Below are 14,730 nucleotides of genomic sequence, written 5' to 3'. Positions count from 1 at the left end.
CGGAACGGAACGGAACGGAACGGAAAGGAATGGAATGGAATGAACCCGAGTAGAACGGAATGGAATGGAATGGAATGGAATGGAATGGAATGGAATGGAATCGAGTGGAATGGAATGGAATAAAATGGAATCAACCCGAGTAGAACGGAATGGAACGGAATGGAACGGAATGGAACGGAACGGAACGGAACGGAACGGAACGGAATTCAATGGAATGGAACGGAATGGAATGGAATTCAATGGAATGGAACGGAATTCAATGGAATGGAATGGAATGGAACGGAATTCAATGGAATGGAATGGAATCGAATGGAATCGAATGGAATCGAATGGAATCGAATGGAATCGAATGGAATGGATTGGAATAGAATGGAACCAACCCGAGTGGAATGGAATGGAACGGAAAGGAACGGAACGGAACGGAACGGAACGGAATGGAATAGAATGGAATCAACCCGAGTAGAACGGAATGGAATGGAATGGAATTGAATGGAACAGAATTCAATGGAATGGAATGGAATGGAATGGAATTCTATGGAATGGAATGGAATGGAATGGAATGGAATGGAATGGAATGGAATGGAATTCAATGGAATGGAATGGAATGGAATGGAATGGAATGGAATGGAATGGAATGGAATCGAATGGAATCGAATGGAATCGAATGGAATCGAATGGAATGGAATGGAATAGAATGGAATCAATCCGAGTAGAACGGAACGGAACGGAACGGAACGGAACGGAACGGAAAGGAATGGAATGGAATGGAATGGAACGGAATTCAACGCAATGGATCAGAATTCAATGGAATGGAACGGAATGGAACGGAATGGAACGGAAAGTAATGGAATGGAATGGAATCGAATGGAATCGAATGGAATGGAACGGAATGGAATGGAACGGAATGGAACGGAATTCAATGGAATGGAATGGAATGGAATGGAATTCAATGGAATGGAATGGAATTCCATGGAATGGAATGGAATGGAATGGAATGGAATGGAATGTAATCGAATGGAATCGAACGGAATCGAATGGAATCGAATGGAATGGAATAGAATAGAATGGAATCAACCCGAGTAGAACGGAAAGGAACGGAATGGAACGGAATGGAACGGAACGGAACGGAACGGAACGGAACAGAATTCAATGGAATGGAACGGAATGGAATGGAATTCAATGGAATGGAACGGAATTCAATGGAATGGAATGGAATGGAATGGAATTCAACGGAATGGAATGGAATGGAATCGAATCGAATGGAATCAAATGGAATCGAATGGAATCGAATGGAATCGAATGGAATGGAATGGAATAGAATGGAATCAACCCGAGTGGAATGGAACGGAACGGAACGGAACGGAACGGAATGGAATAGAATGGAATCAACCCGAGTAGAACGGAATGGAATGGAATGGAATGGAATGGAACAGAATTCAATGGAATGGAATGGAATGCAATGGAATGGAATTCAATGGAATGGAATGGAATGGAATGGAATGGAATGGAATGGAGTTCAATGGAATGGAATGGAATGGAATGGAATGGAATGGAATGGAATGGAATGGAATGGAATGGAGTCGAATGGAATCGAATGGAATCGAATGGAATGGAATGGAATAGAATGGAATCAATCCGAGTAGAACGGAACTGAACGGAACGGAACGGAACGGAAAGGAATGGAATGGAATGGAACGGAATTCAATGGAATGGAATGGAATGGAATGGAACAGAACGGAACGGAACGGAACGAAACGGAACGGAACGGAACGGAACGGAACGGAATGGAATGGAATTCAATGGAATGGAATGGAACGGAATGGAATGGAATGGAATGGAATGGAATGGAATGGAATGGAATGGAATTCAATTGAATAGAACGGAATGGAATGGAATGGAATCGAATGGAATCGAATGGAATGGAATGGAATAGAATGGAATCAACCCGAGTAGAATGGAATGGAATGGAATGGAATGGAATGGAATGGAATGGAATGGAATGGAATGGAATGGAATTCGATGGAATAGAGTGGAATGGAAAGGAATGGAATGGAATGGAAATTAATTCAATGGAATGGAATGGAATGGAATGGAATTGAATGGAATGGAATTCATTGGAATGGAATTCAATGGAATTCAATGGAATGGAATGGAATGGAATGGAATGGAATGGAATGGAAAGGAATGGAATGGAATGGAATTCAATGGAATCGAATGGAATCGAATGGAATGGAATGGAATGGAATTCAATGGAATGGAAAAGAATTCAATGGAATGGAATGGAATGGAATGGAATGGAATGGAATGGAATGGAATGGAATGGAATCGAGTGGAATGGAATGGAATAGAATGGAATCAACCCGAGTAGAACGGAATGGAACGGAATGGAACGGAATGGAACGGAACGGAACGGAACGGAACGGAACGGAATTCAATTGAATGGAACGGAATGGAATGGAATTCAATGGAATGGAACGGAATTCAATGGAATGGAATGGAATGGAATGGAACGGAACGGAACGGATCGGAACGGAACGGAACGGAATGTAATGGAATTCAATGGAATGGAATGGAATGGAATGGAATGGAATGGAACGGAATTCAATGGAATGGAATGGAATGGAATGGAATTCAATGGAATGGAATGGAATTCAATGGAATGGAATGGAATGGAATGGAATGGAATGGAATGGAATTCAATTGAATGGAATGGAATGGAATGGAATCGAATGGAATCGAATGGAATCGAATGGAATCGAATGGAATGGAATGTAATAGAATGGAATCAACCCGAGTAGAATGGAATGGAATGGAATGGAATGGAATGGAATGGAATGGAATGGAATGGAATGGAATGGAATGGAATGGAATGGAATGGAATTCAATGGAATGGAATGGAATTCGATGGAATGGAATGGAATGGAATTCAATGGAATGGAATGGAATGGAATGGAATTCAATGGAATGGAATTCAATGGAATGCAATGGAATGGAATGGAATGGAATGGAACGGAATTCAATGGAATGGAATGGAATGGAATGGAATTCAATGGAATGGAATGGAATTCCATGGAATGGAATGGAATGGAATGGAATGGAATGGAATCGAATGGAATCGAACGGAATCGAATGGAATCGAATGGAATGGAATAGAATAGAATGGAATCAACCCGAGTAGAACGGAAAGGAACGGAATGGAACGGAATGGAACGGAACGGAACGGAACGGAACGGAACAGAATTCAATGGAATGGAACTGAATGGAATGGAATTCAATGGAATAGAACGGAATTCAATGGAATGGAATGGAATGGAATGGAATTCAATGGAATGGAATGGAATGGAATCGAATCGAATGGAATCGAATGGAATCGAATGGAATGGAATGGAATAGAATGGAATGGAATGGAATAGAATGGAATCAACCCGAGTGGAATGGAACGGAACGGGACGGAACGGAACGGAATGGAATAGAATGGAATCAACCCGAGTAGAACGGAATGGAATGGAATGGAATGGAATGGAACAGAATTCAATGGAATGGAATGGAATGGAATGGAATTCAATGGAATGGAATGGAATGGAATGGAATGGAATGGAATGGAATGGAATGGAATAGAATGGAGTCAACCCGAGTAGAATGGAATGGAATGGAATGGAATGGAATGGAATGGAATGGAATGGAATGGAATGGAATGGAATGGAATGGAATTCAATGGAATGGAATAGAATGGAATGGAATGGAATGGAATGGAATGGAATGGAATGGAATGGAATTCAAATGGAATGGAATGGAATGGAATGGAATGGATTGGAATGGAGTTCAATGGAATGGAATGGAATGGAATGGAATGGAATGGAATGGAATGGAATGGAATCGAATGGAATCGAATGGAATCGAATGGAATGGAATGGAATAGAATGGAATCAATCCGAGTAGAACGGAATGGAACGGAACGGAACGGAACGGAAAGGAATGGAATGGAATGGAACGGAATTCAATGCAATGGATCGGAATTCAATGGAATGGAACGGAATGGAACGGAATGGAACGGAACGTAATGGAATGGAATGGAATGGAATGGAATGGAATGGAACGGAATGGAATGGAACGGAATGGAATGGAATGGAATTCAATGGAATGGAATGGAATGGAATGGAATGGAATCGAATTGAATCGAATGGAATCGAATGGAATAGAATGGAATCGAATGGAATGGAATGGAATAGAATGGAATCAACCCGAGTAGAACGGAACGGAACGGAACGGAACGGAACGGAAAGGAATGGAATGGAATGGAACGGAATTCAATGCAATGGATCGGAATTCAATGGAATGGAACGGAATGGAACGGAACGTAATGGAATGGAATGGAATGGAACGGAATGGAATGGAACGGAATGGAATGGAACGGAATGGAATGGAATGGAATTCAATGGAATGGAATGGAATGGAATGGAATGGAATCGAATTGAATCGAATGGAATCGAATTTAATAGAATGGAATCGAATGGAATGGAATGGAATAGAATGGAATCAACCCGAGTAGAACGGAACGGAACGGAACGGAACGGAACGGAACGGAAAGGAATGGAATGGAATGAACCCGAGTAGAACGGAATGGAATGGAATGGAATGGAATGCAATGGAATGGAATCGAGTGGAATGGAATGGAATAAAATGGAATCAACCCGAGTAGAACGGAATGGAACGGAATGGAACGGAATGGAACGGAACGGAACGGAACGGAACGGAACGGAACGGAATTCAATGGAATGGAATGGAATGGAATGGAACGGAACGGAACGGAACGGAACGGAACGGAATGGAATGGAATTCCATGGAATGGAATGGAATGGAATGGAATTCAATGGAATGGAATGGAATGGAATGGAATGGAATGGAATGGAATGGAACGGAATTCAATTGAATGGAATGGAATGGAATCGAATGGAATCGAATGGAATCGAATGGAATCGAATGGAATGGAATGGAATAGAATTGAATCAACCCGAGTAGAATGGAATGGAATGGAATGGAATGGAATGGAATGGAATGGAATGGAATGGAATGGAATGGAATTCGATGGAATGGAATGGAATGGAATGGAATGGAATGGAATGGAATGGAATTCAATGGAATTCAATGGAATGGAATGGAATTCGATGTAATGGAATGGAATGGAATTCAATGGAATGGAATGGAATGGAATGGAATTCAATGGAATGGAATGGAATGGAATGGAATCGAATGGAATCGAAAGGAATCGAATGGAATCGAATGGAATGGAATGGAATAGAATGGAGTCAACCCGAGTAGAATGGAATGGAATGGAATGGAATGGAATGGAATGGAATGGAATGGAATTCGAATGGAATGGAATGGAATGGAATGGAATGGAATGGAATTGAACGGAATGCAATGGAATGGATTGGAAAGGAATGGAATTCAATGGAATGGAATGGAATTCAATGGAATTCAATGGAATGGAATAGAATGGAATGGAATGGAATGGAATGGAATAGAATGGAATCAACCCGAGTAGAACGGAACGGAACGGAACGGAAAGGAATGCAATGGAATGGAACGGAATTCAATGCAATGGAACGGAATTCAATGTAATGGAACGGAATGGAACGGAATGGAACGGAACGGAATGGAATGGAATGGAATGGAATGGAATGGAATGGAATGGAACGGAATGGAATGGAACGGAATGGAATGGAATGGAATGGAATGGAATGGAATGGAATTCAATGGAATTCAATGGAATGGAATGAAATGGAATGGAATGGAATGGAATGGAATGGAATGGAATGGAATTCAATGGAATGGAATGGAATGGAATGGAATGGAATGGAATCGAATGGAATCGAATGGAATCGAATGGAATGGAATGGAATGGAATGGAATAGAATGGAATCAATCCGAGTAGAACGGAGCGGAACGGAACGGAACGGAACGGAACGGAACGGAAAGGAATGGAATGGAATGAACCCGAGTAGAACGGAATGGAATGGAATGGAATGGAATGGAATGGAATGGAATCGAGTGGAATGGAATGGAATAGAATGGAATCAACCCGAGTAGAACGGAATGGAACGGAATGGAACGGAATGGAACGGAACGGAACGGAACGGAACGGAACGGAATTCAATGGAATGGAACGGAATGGAATGGAATTCAATGGAATGGAACGGAATTCAATGGAATGGAATGGAATGGAATGGAACGGAACGGAACTGAACGGAACGGAACGGAACGGAATGTAATGGAATTCAATGGAATGGAATGGAATGGAATGGAATGGAATGGAACGGAATTCAATGGAATGGAATGGAATGGAATGGAATTCAATGGAATGGAATGGAATTCAATGGAATGGAATGGAATGGAATGGAATGGAATGGAATGGAATGGAATTCAATTGAATGGAATGGAATGGAATGGAATGGAATGGAATGGAATTCAATTGAATGGAATGGAATGGAATGGAATCGAATGGAATCGAATGGAATGGAATGTAATAGAATGGAATCAACCCGAGTAGAATGGAATGGAATGGAATGGAATGGAATGGAATGGAATGGAATGGAATGGAATGGAATGGAATTCAATGGAATGGAATGGAATTCGATGGAATGGAATGGAATGGAATTCAATGGAATGGAATGGAATGGAATGGAATTCAATGGAATGGAATTCAATGGAATGGAATGGAATGGAATGGAACGGAATTCAATGGAATGGAATGGAATGGAATGGAATTCAATGGAATGGAATGGAATTCCATGGAATGGAATGGAATGGAATGGAATCGAATGGAATCGAATGGAATCGAATGGAATGGAATAGAATAGAATGGAATCAACCCGAGTAGAACGGAAAGGAACGGAATGGAACGGAATGGAACGGAACGGAACGGAACGGAACGGAACAGAATTCAATGGAATGGAACGGAATGGAATGGAATTCAATGGAATGGAACGGAATTCAATGGAATGGAATGGAATGGAATGGAACGGAACGGAACGGAACGGAACGGAACAGAATTCAATGGAATGGAATGGAATGGAATGGAATTCAATGGAATGGAATGGAATGGAATCGAATCGAATGGAATCAAATGGAATCGAATGGAATCGAATGGAATCGAATGGAATGGAATGGAATAGAATGGAATCAACCCGAGTGGAATGGAACGGAACGGAACGGAACGGAACGGAATGGAATAGAATGGAATCAACCCGAGTAGAACGGAATGGAATGGAATGGAACAGAATTCAATGGAATGGAATGGAATGGAATGGAATAGAATGGAATCAATCCGAGTAGAACGGAATGGAACGGAACGGAACGGAACGGAAAGGAATGGAATGGTATGGAACGGAATTCAATGCAATGGATCGGAATTCAATGGAATGGAACGGAATGGAACGGAATGGAACGGAACGTAATGGAATGGAATGGAATGGAATGGAATGGAATGGAATGGAACGGAATGGAATGGAACGGAATGGAATGGAATGGAATTCAATGGAATGGAATGGAATGGAATGGAATGGAATCGAATTGAATCGAATGGAATCGAATGGAATAGAATGGAATCGAATGGAATGGAATGGAATAGAATGGAATCAACCCGAGTAGAACGGAACGGAACGGAACGGAACGGAACGGAAAGGAATGGAATGGAATGGAACGGAATTCAATGCAATGGATCGGAATTCAATGGAATGGAACGGAATGGAACGGAACGTAATGGAATGGAATGGAATGGAACGGAATGGAATGGAACGGAATGGAATGGAACGGAATGGAATGGAATGGAATTCAATGGAATGGAATGGAATGGAATGGAATGGAATCGAATTGAATCGAATGGAATCGAATGGAATAGAATGGAATCGAATGGAATGGAATGGAATAGAATGGAATCAACCCGAGTAGAACGGAACGGAACGGAACGGAACGGAACGGAAAGGAATGGAATGGAATGAACCCGAGTAGAACGGAATGGAATGGAATGGAATGGAATGGAATGGAATGGAATGGAATCGAGTGGAATGGAATGGAATAAAATGGAATCAACCCGAGTAGAACGGAATGGAACGGAATGGAACGGAATGGAACGGAACGGAACGGAACGGAACGGAACGGAATTCAATGGAATGGAACGGAATGGAATGGAATTCAATGGAATGGAACGGAATTCAATGGAATGGAATGGAATGGAACGGAATTCAATGGAATGGAATGGAATCGAATGGAATCGAATGGAATCGAATGGAATCGAATGGAATCGAATGGAATGGATTGGAATAGAATGGAACCAACCCGAGTGGAATGGAATGGAACGGAAAGGAACGGAACGGAACGGAACGGAACGGAATGGAATAGAATGGAATCAACCCGAGTAGAACGGAATGGAATGGAATGGAATTGAATGGAACAGAATTCAATGGAATGGAATGGAATGGAATGGAATTCTATGGAATGGAATGGAATGGAATGGAATGGAATGGAATGGAATGGAATGGAATTCAATGGAATGGAATGGAATGGAATGGAATGGAATGGAATGGAATGGAATGGAATCGAATGGAATCGAATGGAATCGAATGGAATGGAATGGAATGGAATGGAATAGAATGGAATCAATCCGAGTAGAACGGAACGGAACGGAACGGAATGGAATGGAATGGAATGGAACGGAATTCAACGCAATGGATCAGAATTCAATGGAATGGAACGGAATGGAACGGAATGGAACGGAAAGTAATGGAATGGAATGGAATCGTATGGAATCGAATGGAATGGAACGGAATGGAATGGAACGGAATGGAATGGAATGGAATTCAATGGAATGGAATGGAATGGAATGGAATGGAATGGAATGGAATCGAATTGAATCGAATGGAATCGAATGGAATAGAATGGAATCGAATGGAATGGAATGGAATAGAATGGAATCAACCCGAGTAGAACGGAACGGAACGGAACGGAACGGAATGGAACGGAACGGAAAGGAATGGAATGGAATGGAACGGAATTCAATGCAATGGAACGGAATTCAATGGAATGGAACGGAATGGAACGGAGCGGAATGGAATGGAAAGGAATGGAATGGAATGGAAGGGAATGGAATGGAAAGGAATGGAATGGAATGGAATGGAATGGAATTCAATGGAATGGAATGGAATTCAATGGAATGGAATTCAATGGAATTCAATGGAATGGAATGGAATGGAATGGAATGGAATGGAATTCAATGGAATGGAGTGGAATCGAATGGAATGGAATTGAAAGGAATTCAATTGAATGGAATAGAATGGAATGGAATGGAATGGAATAGAATGGAATGGAATGGAATTCAATGGAATGGAATGGAATGGAATGGAATGGAATTCTATGGAATGGAATTCAATGGAATAGAATGGAATGGAATGGAATCAACACAAGTAGAAAGGAATGGAACGGAACGGAACGGAACGGAACGGAATGGAATGGAATGAATCCGAGTAGAACGGAATGGAATGAAATGGAATGGAATGGAATGGAATGGAATGGAATGGAATAGAATGGAAACAACCCGAGTAGAAGGGAATGGAACGGAATGGAACGGAATGGAACGGAACGGAACGGAACGGAACGGAATTCAATGGAATGGAACGGAATGGAATGGAATTCAATGGAATGGAACGGAATTCAACGGAATGGAATGGAATGGAACGGAACGGAAAGGAACGGAACGGAACGGAACGGAATGGAATGGAATGAACCCGAGTAGAAAGGAATGGAATGGAATGGAATGGAATGGAATGGAATGGAATCGAGTGGAATGGAATGGAATAGAATGGAATCAACCCGAGTAGAACGGAATGCAACGGAATGGAACGGAACGGAACGGAACGGAACGGAACGGAACGGAATTCAATGGAATGGAATGGAATGGAATGGAATTCAATGGAATGGAACGAAATTGAATGGAATGGAATGGAATGGAATGGAACGGAACGGAACGGAATGGAACGGAACGGAACGGAACGGAATGGAATTCAATGGAATGGAAAGGAATTCAATGGAATGGAATGGAATGGAATGGAATGAAATGGAATGGAATCGAATGGAATCGAATGGAATCGAATGGAATCGAATGGAATGGAATGGAATAGAATGGAATCAACCCGAGTAGAATGGAATGGAATGGAATGGAATGGATTGGAATGGAATGGAATGGAATGGAATGGAATTCAAATGGAATGGAATGGAATGGAATGGAATTGAATGGAATGGAACGGAATTCAATGGAATGGAATGGAATGGAATGGAATTCAATGGAATGGAATGGAATGGAATGGAATCGAATGGAATCGAATGGAATCGAATGGAATCGAATGGAATCGAATGGAATGGAATGGAATAGAATGGAATCAACCCGAGTGGAATGGAACGGAACGGAACGGAACGGAACGGAATGGAATAGAATGGAATCAACCCGAGTAGAACGGAATGGAATGGAATGGAATGGAATGGAACTGAATTCAATGGAATGGAATGGAATGGAATGGAATTCAATGGAATGGAATGGAATGGAACGGAATGGAATGGAAAGGAGTTCAATGGAATGGAATGGAATGGAATGGAATGGAATGGAATGGAATGGAATGGAATGGAATGGAGTCGAATGGAATCGAATGGAATCGAATGGAATCGAATGGAATGGAATGGAATAGAATGGAATCAATCCGAGTAGAACGGAACGGAACGGAACGGATAGGAATGGAATGGAATGGAACGGAATTCAATGCAATGGATCGGAATTCAATGGAATGGAACGGAGTGGAACGGAATGGAAGGGAATGGAATGGAATGGAATGGAATGGAATGGAATGGAATGGAATGGAACGGAATGGAATGGAACGGAATGGAATGGAATGGAATTCAATGGGATGGAATGGAATGGAATGGAAAGGAATGGAATCGAATTGAATCGAATGGAATCGAATGGAATAGAATGGAATCGAATGGAATGGAATGGAATAGAATGGAATCAACCCGAGTAGAATGGAACGGAACGGAACGGAACGGAACGGAACGGAAAGGAATGGAATGGAATGGAATTGAATGGAATGGAACGGAATTCAATGGAATGGAATGGAATGGAATGGAATTCAATGGAATGGAATGGAATCGAATGGAATCGAATGGAATCGAATGGATTCGAATGGAATCGAATGGAATCGAATGGAATGGAATGGATTAGAATGGAATCAACCCGAGTAGAACGGAAAGGAACGGAATGGAACGGAATGGAAAGGAACGGAATGGAACGGAACGGAACAGAATTCAATGGAATGGAACGGAAAGGAATGGAATTCAATGGAATGGAACGGAATTCAATGGAATGGAATGGAATGGAATGCAACGGAACGGAACGGAACGGAACGAAACGGAACGGAACGGAACGGAACGGAACGGAATGGAATGGAATTCAATGGAATGGAATGGAATGGAATGGAATGGAATTCGATGGAATGGAATGGAACGGAATGGAATGGAATGGAATGGAATGGAATGGAATTCAATTGAATGGAATGGAATGGAATGGAATGGAATCGAATTGAATCGAATGGAATGGAATGGAATAGAATGGAATCAACCCGAGTAGAATGGAATGGGATGGAATGGAATGGAATGGAATGGAATGGAATGGAATGGAATGGAATGGAATGGAATGGAATTCGATGGAATAGAGTGGAATGGAATGGAATGGAATGGAATGGAAATTAATTCAATGGAATGGAATGGAATGGAATGGAATTGAATGGAATGGAATTAATTGGAATGGAATTCAATGGAATTCAATGGAATGGAATGGAATGGAATGGAATGGAATGGAATGGAAAGGAATGGAATGGAATGGAATTCAATGGAATCGAATGGAATCGAATGGAATGGAATGGAATGGAATTCAATGGAATGGAAAGGAATTCAATGGAATGGAATGGAATGGAATGGAATGGAATGGAATGGAATGGAATCGAGTGGAATGGAATGGAATAGAATGGAATCAACCCGAGTAGAACGGAATGGAACGGAATGGAACGGAATGGAACGGAACGGAACGGAACGGAACGGAACGGAATGGAACGGACTGGAATGGAATTCAATGGAATGGAATGGAATGGAATGGAATTCAATGGTATGGAATTCAATGGAATGGAATGGAATGGAATGGAATGGAATGGAATGGAACGGACTTCAATGGAATGGAATGGAATGGAATGGAATTCAATGGAATGGAATGGAATTCAATGGAATGGAATTCAATGGAATGGAATGGAATGGAATGGAATGGAATGGAATCGAATGGAATCGAATGGAATCGAATGGAATCGAATGGAATGGAATGGAATAGAATGGAATCAACCCGAGTAGAATGGAATGGAATGGAATGGAATGGAATGGAATGGAATGGAATGGAACGGAATGGAATGGAATGGAATTCAAATGGAATGGAATGGAATGGAATGGAATTGAATGGAATGGAACGGAATTCAATGGATTGGAATGGAATGGAACGGAATTCAATGGAATGGAATGGAATCGAATGGAATCGAATGGAATCGAATGGAATCGAATGGAATCGAATGGAATCGAATGTAATCGAATGCAATGGAATGGAATAGAATGGAACCAACCCGAGTGGAATAGAATGGAACGGAAAGGAACGGAACGGAACGGAACGGAACGGAATGGAATAGAATGGAATCAACCCGAGTAGAACGGAATGGAATGGAATGGAATTGAATGGAACAGAATTCAATGGAATGGAATGGAATGGAATGGAATTCTATGGAATGGAATGGAATGGAATGGAATGGAATGGAATGGAATGGAATGGAACGGAATGGAATGGAACGGAATGGAATGGAATGGAATTCAATGGAATGGAATGGAATGGAATGGAATGGAATGGAATCGAATTGAATCGAATGGAATAGAATGGAATCGAATGGAATGGAATGGAATAGAATGGAATCAACCCGAGTAGAACGGAACGGAACGGAACGGAACGGAATGGAACGGAACGGAAAGGAATGGAATGGAATGGAACGGAATTCAATGCAATGGAACGGAATTCAATGGAATGGAACGGAATGGAAAGGAATGGAACGGAACGGAATGGAATGGAAAGGAATGGAATGGAATGGAACGGAATGGAATGGAACGGAATGGAATGGAATGGAATGGAATGGAATTCAATGGAATGGAATGGAATTCAATGGAATGGAATTCAATGGAATTCAATGGAATGGAATGGAATGGAATGGAATGGAATGGAATTCAATGGAATGGAATGGAATGGAATGGAATCGAATGGAATCGAATGGAATCGGATGGAATCGAATGGAATGGAATGGAATAGAATGGAATCAACCCGAGTAGAACGGAATGGAACGGAATGGAACGGAATGGAACGGAACGGAACGGAACGGAACGGAACGGAATTCAATGGAATGGAACGGAATGGAATGGAATTCAATGGAATGGAACGGAATGGAATGGAATTCATTTGAATGGAATTCAATGGAATGGAATGGAATGGAATGGAATGGAATGGAAAGGAATGGAATGGAATGGAATTCAATGGAATCGAATGGAATCGAATGGAATGGAATGGAATGGAATTCAATGGAATGGAAAGGAATTCAATGGAATGGAATGGAATGGAATGGAATGGAATGGAATGGAATCGAACGGAATCGAATGGAATCGAATGGAATCGAATGGAATCGAATGGAATCCAATGGAATGGAATGGAATGGAATGGAATAGTATGGAATCAACCCGAGTAGAACGGAACGGAACGGAACGGAAAGGAATGGAATGGAATGGAAAGGAATTCAATGCAATGGATCGGAATTCAACGGAATGGAACGGAATGGAACGGAATGGAACGGAACGGAATGGAATGGAATGGAATGGAATGGAATGGAATGGAATGGAACATAATGGAATGGAACGGAATGGAATGGAATGGAATTCAATGGAATGGAATGGAATTCCATGGAATGGAATGGAATGGAATGGAATTCAATGGAATGGGATGGAATGGAATGGAATGGAATGGAATTCAATGGAATTGAATGGAATGGAATGGAATCGAATGGAATGGAATGGAATGGAATGGAATGGAATGGAATGGAATAGAATGGAATCAACCCGAGTAGAATGGAATGGAATGGAATGGAATGGAATGGAATGGAATGGAATTCAAATGGAATGGAAGGGAATGGAATGGAATGGAACGGAATTCAATGGAATGGAATGGATTGGAATGGAATTCAATGGAATGGAATAGAATTCAATGGAATGGAATTCAATGGAATGGAATGGAATGGAATGGAATGCAATGGAATGGAATTCAATGGAATGGAATGGAATCGAATGGAATGGAATGGAATGGAATTCAATGGAATGGAATGGAATTCAATGGAATGGAATGGAATGGAATGGAATGGAATGGAATGGAATTCAATGGAATGGAATGGAATGGAATGGAATGGAATGGAATGGAATCGAATTGAATCGAATGGAATCGAATGGAATAGAATGGAATCGAATGGAATGGAATGGAATAGAATGGAATCAACCCGAGTAGAACGGAACGGAACGGAACGGAACGGAACGGAACGGAAAGGAATGGAATGGAATGGAACGGAA

Source organism: Gorilla gorilla, chromosome 18, assembly GCF_029281585.2.
Source record: "Gorilla gorilla gorilla isolate KB3781 chromosome 18, NHGRI_mGorGor1-v2.1_pri, whole genome shotgun sequence".
Taxonomy (NCBI): domain Eukaryota; kingdom Metazoa; phylum Chordata; class Mammalia; order Primates; family Hominidae; genus Gorilla; species Gorilla gorilla.
This window is presented reverse-complemented; position numbering follows the sequence as displayed.